Source organism: Lonchura striata, chromosome 3 (assembly GCF_046129695.1).
Source record: "Lonchura striata isolate bLonStr1 chromosome 3, bLonStr1.mat, whole genome shotgun sequence".
Classification (NCBI taxonomy): Eukaryota; Metazoa; Chordata; class Aves; order Passeriformes; family Estrildidae; genus Lonchura; species Lonchura striata.
The window spans coordinates 34,372,472-34,387,359 of NC_134605.1; positions in this window are offsets into that span (position 1 = coordinate 34,372,472).

Genomic DNA, 14,888 nt, shown 5'->3' on the forward strand with positions numbered 1-14,888 from the left:
TGATAACACAATGTATTCTGAACTGAAAAGAAATTTGAAATGCTTTCAGTTATTCTGAGACAGAGGCCATGTAAGACATCCCTAGATAATTATTAGGCTTAAGGTGTATTTTTTGTTGGTTGATTACAGATGACCATGGGATCAGCAGTATGCTCAGAAAACTCAAGTTCTATTGCAGCATTCAGGGCTGACTTGTGGTTGTGGTAAACCACAAGATGTCAAGTTTTTTCCTCCCCATGGTGCTATACAAATAGGAATTAGGATGATTGTTAACTCTTTCTTGGCAATTTTCCTGGTTTTGTTGCGTAGATATATTCGTAGCCTGTATTGCATGCTTTTAGCACCTCATTCAACAAAGTACTCAAGTACTTGAAATTTTTTAGAATCTGCTGGAATATTATAATCAAATCCATCAAAACAATGTGATTAAAGACACATAATCATGTGCTTAGGTAACTTGCTGAATACATGATGAGAAGGTGGATAAATCAACTTCTTCTGTAGAAACTGGTGTTTATGGAACATTTGTGAGGCAAAGAATATAAGAAAATTCACGTTCATCCCTGTAATTTATCCTCAGTACCAAATTTAGGAAAAATAGAGAGTCATTAGGATAGCTACACAGATTTAAGTTCTTTGTTATGGGTTCTATTTTTTCCCAAACATTCATTCTATCATAACTTCAAAGTCATTTATCTTGTATTAGGAGTTTCTTGTCCTTACTCCTCTAGGTCATCTAAAAAAATTAAGAAAAGGAACCAAAAACCTATCCAAGCCCAAACAGACAAAAACCTCATCACCAAATCAGTGGTAAATAACAGAGACATTAAAATCACTGGGCCCATTTTTAATGATCTAATAAAATATCTTCAAATAAAAAGAAATCATAAATGTTCAAAGATGCTTGCAGTGTTTTATGGCATAATAAATGCCTTATATGATCTCATTAATGCCATTAGGCATCTCATTCTTCTCCCATCTTTTTCGAGGAGAAGAAGAAAAAGAAAAATGCAAACTCTGAGCATGGACTATGTCAGAGCAAATATAAAAGAAAAGGGGATTCTGAGTGAACAGTAGCAGGTTTGTTCATAAAGCAATGATTTCGGGCTTTGCCTGCAGTTACCATGGTTTGGAACGATTTCCTTTTCTTCCTGTAATTTATTTATACCTTTGAAACTTACATAACTTCCCTGTCTTCAGAGTCTGTAACAACCTCCATGAATCACTATGAGCCATAGTGTTTTCTGTTCCTTGCTATCCCAAGCTTCCAGACTATTCTCCTGCAACCTCATAGGGTACCAGCCATTACTGATGCCTCTTCCTAAGTAACCCTTTTGGGAAGCAGCAACAATATTGTTTAAACTCCAAGCTTTTCCAAAGCCCGAAATACATATTAACCAAGATCTGAAATGTCATAAAATTTGGTATAAGAAGAAATAGATGTAATTGCAAGGATGTTTTTGGTTCTTTCTATTTGCCTTTTTTGTGTATGTGTGTGTTTGTGTAAGCTGCCAGTATTCCGTTTCCCAGATTTTCTTTGCAACTGCTCAGAGATGGAAAATGTATTAATTTTAAATCTAAATCAAACCTAGGAAGCTGACAATAGTATAAGAACCATTTGCTGAACTAACCTTTTTTCAACAGTACTGTTTGTGGGAAAGAGACAGGGATAACTGAGATGAAGGCAATGTCATTTCTTGTTGCTCCAGCACATCTTGTTAATTGAATGTGCAGTTTAGGATCTTCACCTGTCAGTCACAGAAAGGGAACCTGTGTATTGGAAACCAACACATAGGGCTGTGGCCACCACAACAGCAAGTCAAGTGATTTACATGTGGCTGTAAATCATATCTGTGCCTCAGTTCTTTGATAGTTAATACCTTTTCCTCCCATAAAAAATTTCTTACATGCTTCTAGAAAATAGGTATGGTATCTGAAATGAACACCAAAAAAGTCAGTAAAATCCCAATTTTTTTGCTTATGATTGAAGATTTTTTGGTTACAAGTAATGGTAATAAAACCTGCAACACAAATAAATCTGCAATTCTTAAAATTCCTGGAAACTGCTTTTTTAGGGATTGATTTGTAATTTAATATTCCATGTGCATGTAGATACTTTTTTGGCCTTCAATTATGTGACCATGATAAATACTCCTGCCTCCAGATAGCCTGCACAGTGCCAAATTCCCATCTTCTCTTCCAGCTAGCTCCCTGGCCTGCTTGAAATACTTTGCAATGTACAATGAAGCTACATAATCCTGAATTGCCTCTCCCAAAAAACTGTTTATGGAGAGACATTTGTTTGGCCTATAAATATATAGCCACATTTTTACTTTGTTCCAGGAGCAGGTTCCATCTTTTAAACTCTATTTTTTCAGGAGTTCCAAAAATCTCTAGAGATCATCTCAGAATGTTTGTAGAATGTTTTGCTGGAAAAAAAGCTATCAAGAAACACTTTTCTGGAGGCCTCCGGCTGCAGAGGATATACTGGTTATTGATGTTTCTATTGGCTTAGTATTGGGTGATTTACTATGACAAATACAACAACTGCCAGTTTTGTTATCAAAATCCATGTCAGTGTTTACACTGAAGTCTAAATTTTTTGGATGGTCCAACTAATGAAAGTGCCATTAGACCTTTGTGGATGATCTGCATAAACAGAAGTACTGATGCATGATGCTTGACTCTTGTAGAACCAACAGAAAGGACTGTAGATACACCAGGCTCCTTCTAGTAGCTCTTTATGTAATTTCTTCAGAGCTGCTACCAGCTGAGAGTTTCCTTTGGCGAAACTGTGGAGGTTAGTGATCTTTGCATTTAAAAATCCTAAGTTCTACTCCTTATCATGGACTGGGCACAGTCTGTTACACTGTCTTTAGGGTGTTATCTGCCGATACTGGTTAGGTAGAAGCAACCCCAGAAAATGGCACCAGGGTACTGAGCAGGAGCCATAAGTATGGAAGCTTTTCGCTTAGTGCTTGCAAACAAAGTTTGTATGAATTGTTGATTGAAATACTCTGTTCCGTGTCTGACTGGTTGCCATCCTCCATGTTTATTTCCTTCAAGTTAATAGTTATGTCCTCAATGATTTTTACAAGGTGTAAACTGCAGGAAGATTTAATTCAGCCCGGGCAGAGAACTTGAGAGCTTCAGTCCAAGATAAAAAACTAAGTGGAGAATTTGGGATCACCAATAAGTTCAGAGATGTCTGAAAATGTCAGAAAAATCTTTTTTGCTAAGTTTTTGACTACTAACCCCTAAACATTAAAGCTTCCTCCAGCACAGGAACATGTTTTTCACAGCTCTGATGTCCATATAAACAATGTACCACAGCCAGCAGCTGTGCTCTGAAGCACTTCTTTCTTTGCTAAAATAACATGGGATATTTTCCCACTTAAGCAGCTCTTCTCCAGGGGAGCAGCAAATTCTTCATCCCTCTGATATCTACAGACCTGGACAAAGGAAACCCTGAGGAGTTTGTAACAAAACAAACTTTAATATGGTGAGTATCTAAAAGCCAACAGCCAGGAGACAAAGTTACTAGAGGACTGATCTTCTTTTTTAACACTTTTGTCTATAATGCAAAACTTTAAAACATCTGTCTTCTTTTTTTTCCCAGATTTGGGAGTATAGACTCACAGCTCGTATCTTTAACTATGTCACTGATTTCTCAGTGAAATAGCTGCCTCTGGCCATTTACAGTTGGAGTCAATGACCTTAATGGTCTTTTCCAACCTATATGATTCTATGATTCAGAATGAGGATTTTTGTTTCATGAAACAATGTGAAGTGAGAACATTCTGTAGTATTTCTCTAACAGCATCTGCCTTTCTGGTACATATCTCCTCTGAGTGGAAGTGGCAGGTACCAGAGGAAAAAATTCTTGTCTTTGGAAATAATAAGGACAAACACAGTAAAAAGACTAAAAAGTATTTCTCAATTCACAAATGAATGACTCTTTTCACATAGCTTTTCATCTTCTTGTGACAGATGACCTAATTACAGGACCTAATTAAGAAATTTTAAAATGCTATTGATGAGCCTCTTGTTCAGGGAGTTTCAAGTACATGCTTGATTTTACATATATTTTCATGGCATGGAAGGTGATTTTTGGAAAGAAAACCAATGAATAGACTTTGTCCAAACAAGTAGAAATATGAAATACATATTACATCTTTTTTCCAAAAATCAAATATTCTAAAAGCAAAAAGAAAAAAAAGATCCTTCCTGAAGGCAAAATTTTAAGTTTTTCATCTTTCTTCCTTCTTTCCTGCCAGAAAGTTGATTAACAATCCATATTTTCTTAGATTTTTTAAAAGTCATAATTCTGAAATTTTTTATTTAAAGGAACCACATCAAAGCATTCCATCTTATCAGAAATAGAACATTTATAGCAAAATAGTCCCAAGTTTGTTTTCTGAATGATATGTTTATATATCAAACTATGATATACTAAAAAGACAATGAAGGAAAGAAAAGGAAACAGAAGTGGAAATAGAGGCAATAGGTAAACATGTCTATAATGACTTTTGAGCTCAACAAAATGTAAATGGAACATGAAGGACATGCTCTATCTAAGGTGAAGGATTCACCTTTGAATTAGATATTAATAACTTGCACAATTATAACAAAACACGATAAATTAATCAGGTTAAAAATATATGTAAATTTGTAGGTAGTTGATGTTTTTGAGTAATTTTTTTACTTACTAATGGAACTCACAAATAGTTGTAAACATTTAATTTAAAAATTAAAACCTAAAATTACAGGATGCTCTTATCATGAGTTAGAAATGCATATTTGTTTCAGTTTTATTTTTTGGGCTTGTTTTTGCTGTTTGGGTTGTGGGCCATTAATAAATTACAGACTGGCAGGCCTGAAAAAAAAAAAAAAAGAATGATTGAAGAAAACTCCAGTAGTACTACCAAAACATTTAAAAAAGATCTAAAATCTGCCAATAATTCCCTCAGTATTTTTTCCAGATCTGTCTTGGTTTGAAAGACAGGTATGTGCTAAGGAAGGCAGAAGCCTCCCTTGGAATGGAAAATGTAAACACCTTCCCTCCAAATTATTATTATAATTTTGAAATTAAGGGGCTGTGAGGCAAAGATATGAGAATACGCATAACAGTTCTTTACTAGTGTGTATGAGAAAGCAAACAAACAACAACACTAAGAGCACGCAGAAGCAGAAAACAGGGACAAAGGAGAGGCTCAGCCCACAGCAGGAGAAGCAGCTCAGGGCTGGGCTCCAGCAGTGGCAGCAGCGAATTCCCTTCCCCAAGCAGTGCTCTGAAGCTGAGACACAGCTACAGCTGCCCCAGCCCCATCCTTTATCAGCCAATTCTCCTGGTATCTCTCTGTCCCTCAGAGAGAAACTCCCAGGTAAGAGAAATGCAAACAGGTGCCCTCCTCCCCTGAGCTTGGTCACTTATTTTGTTTTTCTTAAGTACTCAGTTGTTAGTGTTTCCTAGCAACTTTTGGGGAAAAAAGGCTATAAGTATGTTGCCGTGTGAGACCGGCTCGGGGTGAGCGCCAGTGGGACACGGCAGGAGGGGGGAAGAGGCGGCTGCCACTTTTCCCCTTTGACTCTGTGAGGCTCAGTTCTAGCACGGGAACAGACGAAATGGCGACACGGGACTTAGGTGCAAACACGTGTTTATTGTGGGAGCGTGTTCCTGAGACCCCGGGACACTGACCCGGCATCGGTTATACCCCGTGCCGGGGGTGGGGGGAACCTAAGCTGCGGCCAATGCGACGGGAGGCAGGGGAGAAGGGCAGGGAAACCCCGGGGACAGCGATGGGAAAGGCGGGGAGACAGGGACAGACCGCGTGGTGAGGGGGAAGGACAAGGGAACAAAGGGTTGGGACAAGGGACTGTGGGAGGGAGGGGGAACGCGCAGGAAGGGGGAAGGGGTAATGGAGGGCGGGGGGAAGAAGAGAAAATTACAAATTCCGCAGCTCAATCTTTTTCATTAACATAAAGGAAAGGGAGTTCTGAGGTAAAAACAAATTGGCAATGTTACAAAGAGACATCAGAAAGTGATACACCAATCATAGTTACAATGAATGGGGCAAAAATCTTTTCCACATTACAATTTAAGTTAAAGGGTACAAAATTATCATAAACACATTCTGTATCGAGGATGAAAGCAGGATTCATGACGTGATGCTTGTGGTTTTCAAATTCTAGCAGAGCAGAAGCAGGCAGTGAACAGCGATGTGGTTTCTCCAATTTGATTATTTGATTGTGAAGGTGGCAGTGGGCAGTAATTAGAGAGGATGATCTTTCCTTCTATAAGATATAACTCAATCCAAAAAGTTATTTCCGAATTATCACAAGCAATGGGGAAAACTTGTATCTAAATAATAAGGGAACTTTGGGCAAGGTACATTTAGGAGATGGGATAAAGGGTGAACCTGGGCACCACTGTTTCAGGGAAAAAAAACAGTGGAGCTCTGGTCCAGGTTTCCAGCTCCACTCCCTTCGAAGGGCCACCCCCCCACACCAAAGGGGAAAGCTCTCTTACAAAGGGAAATCCTCTAATGGAAGGGCCCCTCCGGCAATCCCTCCCATCAGAGGGGGAGACAGAAGAAGGACTGAGGGATTAATCCAACCTCACCTCCCCCCCTGACAGGGGCTGACTCGCTGCAGGATGGTGCAGGGCCATTGGGGGAAGGGTGGGGCCGGCAGGAAAACGTGGACGGAAGAGAAGGATCAAGGCGGGAAAATGGGATCCCTGTAGAGTGGCCAGCGCCATCTTGGGAGGGGGTGCCGGGTGCAATGCATCTGGCCTGGGGAGGCACAGCCAATGCCACCCCTAAGGGAGCATAACAGTGTCCAGCAAGGAGCTTGGGGTGGCTCGGCCACTGCCATCCCCAAGCGAGGAGGTTTGGGGAAGTCTGTGGGGAAAAGGGAAGGGGAAACTTCGCAGAAGCCAAAGGGGAAAACTACAGGAGAGGGGCCCGATGCGGCTGGAAGCTGACAAAATGTGTGGATGCGAAGGGCCTCTCTTAGGATGTTAACAATTCTCCCAAAGCTGACTGTGTTGCTGTTTACAATTCTGTCCCATTGGTGTCCTTTCGACCCCCCCTTCCCCCATAGCCCAAAATAGGGAGGAGAGGGTAGAAAAGGCAGCTTTCCGAGAAAGAGAAGGAACTTTCCAGTATGAGTTACCCCAGAAAAGACCGAGCGAGGTTGCGTCCTCCTTGGAAAAGAACAGGCCTCCCGGCCACCAGGGACATACAAGGCTACAGCCCCCATCTGGATGCAGACGGTGGTTAAAACTCAGAAAAGAAAAAAAGGTAGCTCAGCTGCCCGCCAGGATCCCACCCTGCTCTGACCCAACTTACCCTCCGGGCTAGAGTGGTGAAATCTCTATCTCTCTCCTTGGTGGTGGAAAATCGCACTAAACTGAGGACGTATTCTTTCGTGGTCTGGTTCTCCCAGACGCCTGGGTGTTACCGTTAGTCCAGAGCTCATCCCTGAAGCTTTGGGTTCGGCCACCGTCAGTCTCTGGTCTCCATTCAGATGCCGTCCCCTGACGGGCCACTCTTCAAGCTCAGTCCATCGAGCCAGTGCCAAACTCTCCTCTTTGTTCCTCGGGTAAGTCTACCCGGCTCCCGGCCCCTGCATTCTGGCTGCCCCCGCAGCGCAGCTGCTCCTGGGCGGGTTAGGGAGCACACTGGCGAGGACGGAAGAGGATCCCGGAGCTTCAGGTTTGTTTTCTACTTGGCGCGTCAACTCCTCTTAATGTCTGCAGAGCTCTTACGGCAGCAGAGTTCCTTTCTCTCTCCCCACTTTCACAAATTGATGGAAATAACCACCCTCTGCTACCATTTGTTGCCGTGCGAGACCAGCTCCGGGCGAGCGCCAGTGGGACAGAGCGGGAGGGGGGGAGAGGCGGCTGCCACTTTTCCCCTTCGGCTCTGTGAGGCTCAGTTCTAGCGCGGGAACAGATGAAATGATGACACAGGGCTTGGGTGCAAACACATGTTTATTGTGGGAGTGTGTTCCCGAGACCATGGGGCACTGACCCGCGGGTCAGTTATAACCCCGTGCCAGGGGCGGGGGGAACCTGAGCTGTGGCCAATGCGATGGGAGGCAGGGGAGAAGGGCAGGGAAACCCGGGGACAGTGATGGGAAAGGCGGGGGGGTAGGGACAGACTGCGTGGTGAGGGGGAAGGACAAGGGAACAAAGGGTCGGGACAAGGGACTGTGGGAGGGAGGGGGAACGCGCAGGAAGGGGGAAGGGGTAATGGAGGGCGGGGGGAAGAAGAGAAAATTACAAATCCCGCATAAGTAAAAAAGAACAAAAGGAAAGAAACCTAACCCCCAACAAGACCATACTTGTTTATAGTTATTTTCCCAAGAGGAATACTTTGTTTTATGTGTTATGGTTTTTTTTCCCTGGAATGCATAAAAGAGGACAAACTAGAGAGCAGAAATCAGGACCAAAACACAGAATTCTTATTTATAATTTGTTTAATATTCTTCAGCAAATTTTCCATGAGAAAGGAAGGCAGTTCAGAAGCTGTGAATCTTCTGCTGCTGCTGCATCACAAGAAGTAGGACAAGTTGGGGGACATTAAATGTGCCTAATTAATTATAGAATATTCTATCTTAGGCTGAAATGGTGATTTGGTCACCAATCTCTAAGTGGGGAGAGAAATAAAATAATATGACATAGAGTCTTCAAAATAAAGGAATAACAATTTTCTATGTAGGGAACTTTGAAGCAGAACAACTGAGATCAGAATTGCTCCACCTCAGATAGAAATTAATGCCTTTGTGATATATCAACACTTCTGACACTTGCTCCAAGCTGGCTGATATCATACTCAGAGGGCAAATACTCTTCAACCTTCCTTTTCCTCTTCTGATAATTGCTGGCTCTCTCTATGTGCACAGTTTCTGTATAAATTGTAGTTTGACTCCTATAGAAGTAATTTCATAGCACATAAGACACCGTTACTGTGGCAGTAAGGGAACTAATGGTCTGGCTTATGAACTGCTAAGTGCCTTTTTAGTTTGAACATGCACAGGAACAGAAGATGGGGTTTGTCTACACATAGAGGGAAATCATTAAAATGTTGTGTTATTCACATCATGCCCATTAGGACACAGGAGGTTTACTACTCAGTTTACAGATTTTGCCTGCAAGTTACATTTTGAAGAGATGGATAACAGGAAACTGCACCAGATGTCCACCCTGCTGCCTTTTTTTTCCTGTTTACTCCCACTAATTAGGGTTGCTTCTAGCAATGAAGCATCCTTGGAGGGCACTGATATTTCAGTCCTCTCTGTACAGGTAGATATCCTACTTTTTGGAAACCCATTCACTCCTTTCAAATCATGGAGGCAAGCCTAATTGTTAAAATTTCAGGTAGATTATTGAGCAAGGACAGAGCACAGGTGCTGCAAAATGTATTGGGTGGAGCATTAGAGAGCTGCCAGCCTAAATTATCTTTCACACAGTTTACCCAAGAAGGTTAGCAGAGTATGAAAAATGGATCCCATAAGCCAGAACAGAAGCAAAAAAAAAAAAAAAAGTCATTCACAGAGCCAAAATTTAAAGCACGTACTGACTTCTGAAAATCACAAGGGAATTGTGATGGAAAGTTGATATCCTTTGGGAATGATTGTTCATAACTTGGCATGAGTTTTCAGCAGGCTGTTCTCATAACACATAGTACTGAAATTCCTCTGTTAAAACCCTTGTAGAATAAGCTCTGAGCCATCAGAGATTTATAACCATTCATGTTGTAAGTGCTTTAAACAAGAAGAATAAATAAAAGGAATCAGAGTACTGAGTACTTGTCAGGTAAAATATTATGGTTTCAAAATAAGAAACAATCAAATACAAGTTTATTTTACAGATATATTAGAAACATTTAGATTTATTATATCTAAACATTATGATGGCATTAAAACCTAAATCCTAGCATTAATTATGATTTTAAGTTGCTTACTAATTTCTCTTTCAAATTTAAGTAGCAGCAGAAAAATACATAAAATACATATATATCTCATAATATACAAATAAAATTATTAATTACTTCAAATAATACATTTTCAGTCAGTACTGAAAAAAGTACTGAAAATAAAGACTCTCTTTGTCTTAAATTTACATTCTGCATATTATTTGTTACTAAGTCCTTTAACTATATTTTTCCTGGCTTTAAGATTTAGCTAAATAAAAATACAACCTACACCAAACAGTACAAATTTTAGTGTAACAAGTCTGTGATAATATTAAGATAAGAACTTTCACTGAAACACTTGAAAATGCATTGTAATGGGATATTCACTTTCCTTTAGAAATTTTGTTATGGATGTCATTGTGCCATATTTACTACCTGCCACTATGTAGTTCCATACAATCCCACTTTGCCTTTATGCAAAAATGGGTGAAATAATTTCTCAAATCCTCTTTAGACTTTTATTTCTATAAATTGCTTTTGTGTTACTTGGGGGAAGAGAACATAAGAATCTCTTCTAAAAATTGTGTTCTGTAATACCCCTACACAACAATTCTTGAAAAGATATCATAGTATTACTTTCTAAAGGCATCCTACTTCTTCTAAATAAAGAAATGTGAAAAAAAGTAATGGATCAGGGATGGTTTCCTTTATGATATCACCAATGTCAAACTCTGGGCTCATTTTAGCTGAGCCAACTGTTATTCTTAGTTGTTGTGGAAGAAAATAAATGTATTTGATGAAGTCTTTACTCTGGTAAAATCAAGTTTGTGGGTCTAGACAGCTGAGAGAATTGGGAGAAAGACCTGGAAGGTTTCCCTGTTACCTTTTTAAGAAAAATGGCAGCAGCAAAATATCGTGTCTTTGTTTCTCATTTGTCTCTGTGAAGTTAATTGGTGGTCCCAGTAAAAAGTCCATGGGGATATAATGGTGTAACAAAATAAAAATCTTCAAATATTTGTCAGATAGCTGTTGTCTCTATAAATAAATTTGGGAGACAAATCTTATTTCGTTCATCAGAAACTACAATTATTTCACTTCTAATACACGGTTGAAGGGTAACTAAAGCAGTTAGGCACAGGGGTATGAGAAGCAGCATCCCATCAGCAATGAGAATGACTGGGATAACAAAGTGATGCTGCTAACGATGTAAATACATGCCAGCAGCTGCTTAAACCTTGGTGGCACCTGCTGTGGAGGCCAGTGAGCTTCTCAGACATCTGAGAAATGGCCAGTGTCACAGTGCTCAGTTATGCTCTTGGTCACCCCTGGGGTTTGAGCCATCTCTGGTGGTGCCAAAGAGCCAGGAGTTGCCTGTGGGTTGGTGAGACTCTTGCTCCACTGCTGGCACCTGGGCAGGACCATGACCCTCACTAAATGCAGAAATCAATGGGTGGCTCGAGGGACTCTGGTAAGTGCAGCAGACACTGTGGTGGGAGGAGTGGGAAGGCAAGTCTAGAGCTGTGCATTCTGTAAGTCTCCCCTAGGATAACAAAGAAAAAATCTGAGGAATTTCAAAACTGCCATTTATAGAGAGGCTGTGCTGTTTTGTGCATTGCTGCAGTGCTGGGCTGCCTGTGCTGCTGTGCTTAGAGCAGCTGCATCCAGTGAGCACTGTGAGCCTTAGCAGACTTTTAATATGATTGTTTTCTCTAGGAATGGTGAAACAAGGAGAAAGTGTCACCATATTCTGTTTATGGAGGAATATGCACAAATATGAAAATAAGTTATTGCTTGTGGATGTAAAAAAATGCATATTTATATTGATTATGTTGCTTTATTTTCTCCTATGTTGCTTTATTTCCGGGGATGGAAATTAACAACTTTACAACAATAACAGACAAATCACAGCACCTGAGCTCTGAGGTGATGTTCACTGAAATCAAAGTCATCAGCTTTTCAAGGCAGGAACAGCCATACCTGTCACAGAGAAACATGAGTTCACAGTGAGCATTCCCAATAGTACACAACACAGATAATAAGAGAGGTAATGAAAAAATCTACAAGCCTTCTTGGCTTCCACAGGCCATAATGCTTTTTAAAAATATGGAGAGGGAAAGAGTATGTTATAAGTGGATTTTTTCACATTCCCTATTCATCTCTGTTCATGTTCTGTTCTATCTCTTATACATTTCCAAATTAGAAAAGAACAAAACCACAAGAAACAATCAGTCTCCTCTGTTTTAGAGAGACCTGTCTCATTGTTTGTGCAGCATGGCAGCCTATTCTGTAAGTGATTTATATGATCAGTCATCTTTTGAACAGAAAATGCTGTGAATTGGTTATTTTGGGTATCTCATTTGTCACCTATAGGTTTTGTCACAAAATTACTGGTAGGAAAAAAAACTGATGAAAAAATTTACAATTTTATTCATGAACAAGTTTTGCATGGAAAAGAAGCTCAGCTTCTTTATTCTTGTACTATAGTACTTGTCTTTAGCATTACTGTGTGCTAAATAATGCCTTGTATCTAGTTCACCTTTGTGACCTTTGGAAGTGTTTGTCTACACAGAGCGACAGCTAATTTGATCTATTTAATTTCTAAAATTTTAACACATGCCTTCTCAACCTCACCTAAAGCCAAGACAATCTAATTGATAAGAGATCCTTTCAAGAGTCCTTAATGCAGTGGGGTCAGATATTTATATATTTCAAATGGCTTGAAAGAAGTATGTCCATTTTCTCAGAGAGGCCAAAACCCTCCTTCTATGTTAGAAGATAGTCATACACACAGATGTACAGTCAGGTTAGATTTGGGTTCCTACATCCTCCTTAAGGACATAGTAACCCAAATGTAACTTGACTGTGCATCCTTCTAATCATCTCTACACTTGTCTCTTAATATGGTAAAAGTGGTAATCATCTCTACACTTGTCTCTTAATATGGCAAAAGTGGCTTTTATCTCTCCTGATAAATTACAGCAGCAACAGGCTCCACTACAGCTTCATTTTATCTCTGAGAAAGTGACTTCAGAAAATTTTGTGAATTAACTCAGGACTCCAATGTCCAAGTCTATAATCTTGTTAAATTTTCCTGGTTACAAATTTTCTTTGAAACCGGTTGCAACAAAATGAAAACCAGATGATTGAATCTTCCCGAACCCTAAAATCTATAGGTTTAAGGGGAAAAAATGTGGAGGAAGAAGGGCTTTGTGAGTGAAGTTTGAAGACAGTGGACATCCAACAAAAGCAACCCACCAAAAAAAAAAAAAATTCCTCTCTGTTACTATCTCCTGTTTCCATGGAAACCAAGGCAAGATTGGCAAAAATGGGTTAAATGCTTTACAGTGACAGGGACTAACCACTGTTATTTTATAACATTAGTATTACCAGTGGAAGGAATGGCTATATTCTAAGGAGACATAGGTTTGCAACGAGTCTACTTCTTGCTGAAACTATCAGACAGCAAAAATACCTGATATGAGAAATTTTGATTAAATATACAGGAAATCAATATAGACTGCACGTTAAGTCATAAGAACCTGAGAAATACAGTATATAAGAAATCGGTTAATCCCAAAGTCAATGACTAGCAAAACCCAACTATATGACTACTTGACTTTTCAAAATGCTGAGAAAACACTCAATTACTTGGTAAATGCAGAAAAAATTATTCTGTCTGTCCTCCTTTCCAGTGTGTGCCTTATTTTCACGGGAGTTTACCTCAGAGAATTTCTAGCAACAAAAATCTTCAGCACACATTGTTATCCTGAAAACAAGTTTTATTCTTTGTGTTTGAGAATCTAGACTTTTATGAAGTGGAAATGTTCAGTACCAGTATTAATTTTCTGGAGCTTTACTTATAACACTAAAACACTTTCAACACTTTCTTTTGAGCAAGTGAGACCAGAGGTAAAACAAAAAAATCTCATTTCCATCAGAAGTGTTGTTTTCTGAAAACAACAAGATTCTCAGATTTTAGGTGGGTGTTCACAATAGCTCAGAAAAAAACAGTCACAGTATAAGAATTGGCACTCATTAAACAGAAAGCAACGGGCTTGTGTTCTGGGAACACAAAACAATGTTAACTGTTCCAAATCCTATTTAAAACTGCTGATGACCATGCCAGAAATGTTTTTACTTTGAGAGCCTTGTTGTGTATACCAGGCCAAGTTGAAGATACTTAAGTCATGCTTTGTCAAGTATCTTTTAGCATCCTGGAAAACAGGCTATTTTTGTGAAATATTCCACATACAGGATGCTTGTACCTACATGCCAATTTAGATTCCTAACAACAACAACCCTTAAGCACCATCAGGCTCTTTTTCAGCTCCTGTGCACCTCCACACATGCCTGGAGGCCCTGCCCTGAGGTTTGGTGTGCAAGCCCACCCTGCCTGGTGTCAAAACCCAGCGCTGTGCTGCTCTGGTCCTGGCTTGCCCGTGGGATTTCAGCTGGTGGGAGGGAAACCAAACAGGCCAGGATGAATGGGGCCAGGTTAAGTTCAGGCATTTCTGCTTTAGCAAAAACCCCAGGGAGTGGCTGCTTAAGCTGATGTTTAGAAGATCCCATCTGATTTATTATAGGTATCTGGAATGATACATTTTCCCGGGTTTTCCAAAAAACTGGGCTGCACAATACTCCATAGTGAGGCTGCCTCTTTGAAATTCTTTACTATGCTTAAAGTGTTTAACTGCTGCTTGGGCTGGAGTGAGAAGAGCCTTTGCATTAAGAGGAATCATTTCCAGACTTGGGATTTCAGTTTCATGTCAACAGTGTCACCGGCTGGGCCTGGGAATTGACTACCTCTTCTGCCAGGCTCAAGGCAAAGGTTTCTCTGAGAATATATATTAAATATAGCAAAACAGTGACAAATATGAAGAGTCTGTATCTTCTAAGGGGGATTAGGGACAAGTAAAATAAATTTTAGCTTTTCATTCGGTCTCGAGTCCAACAATCCCAGGGGTA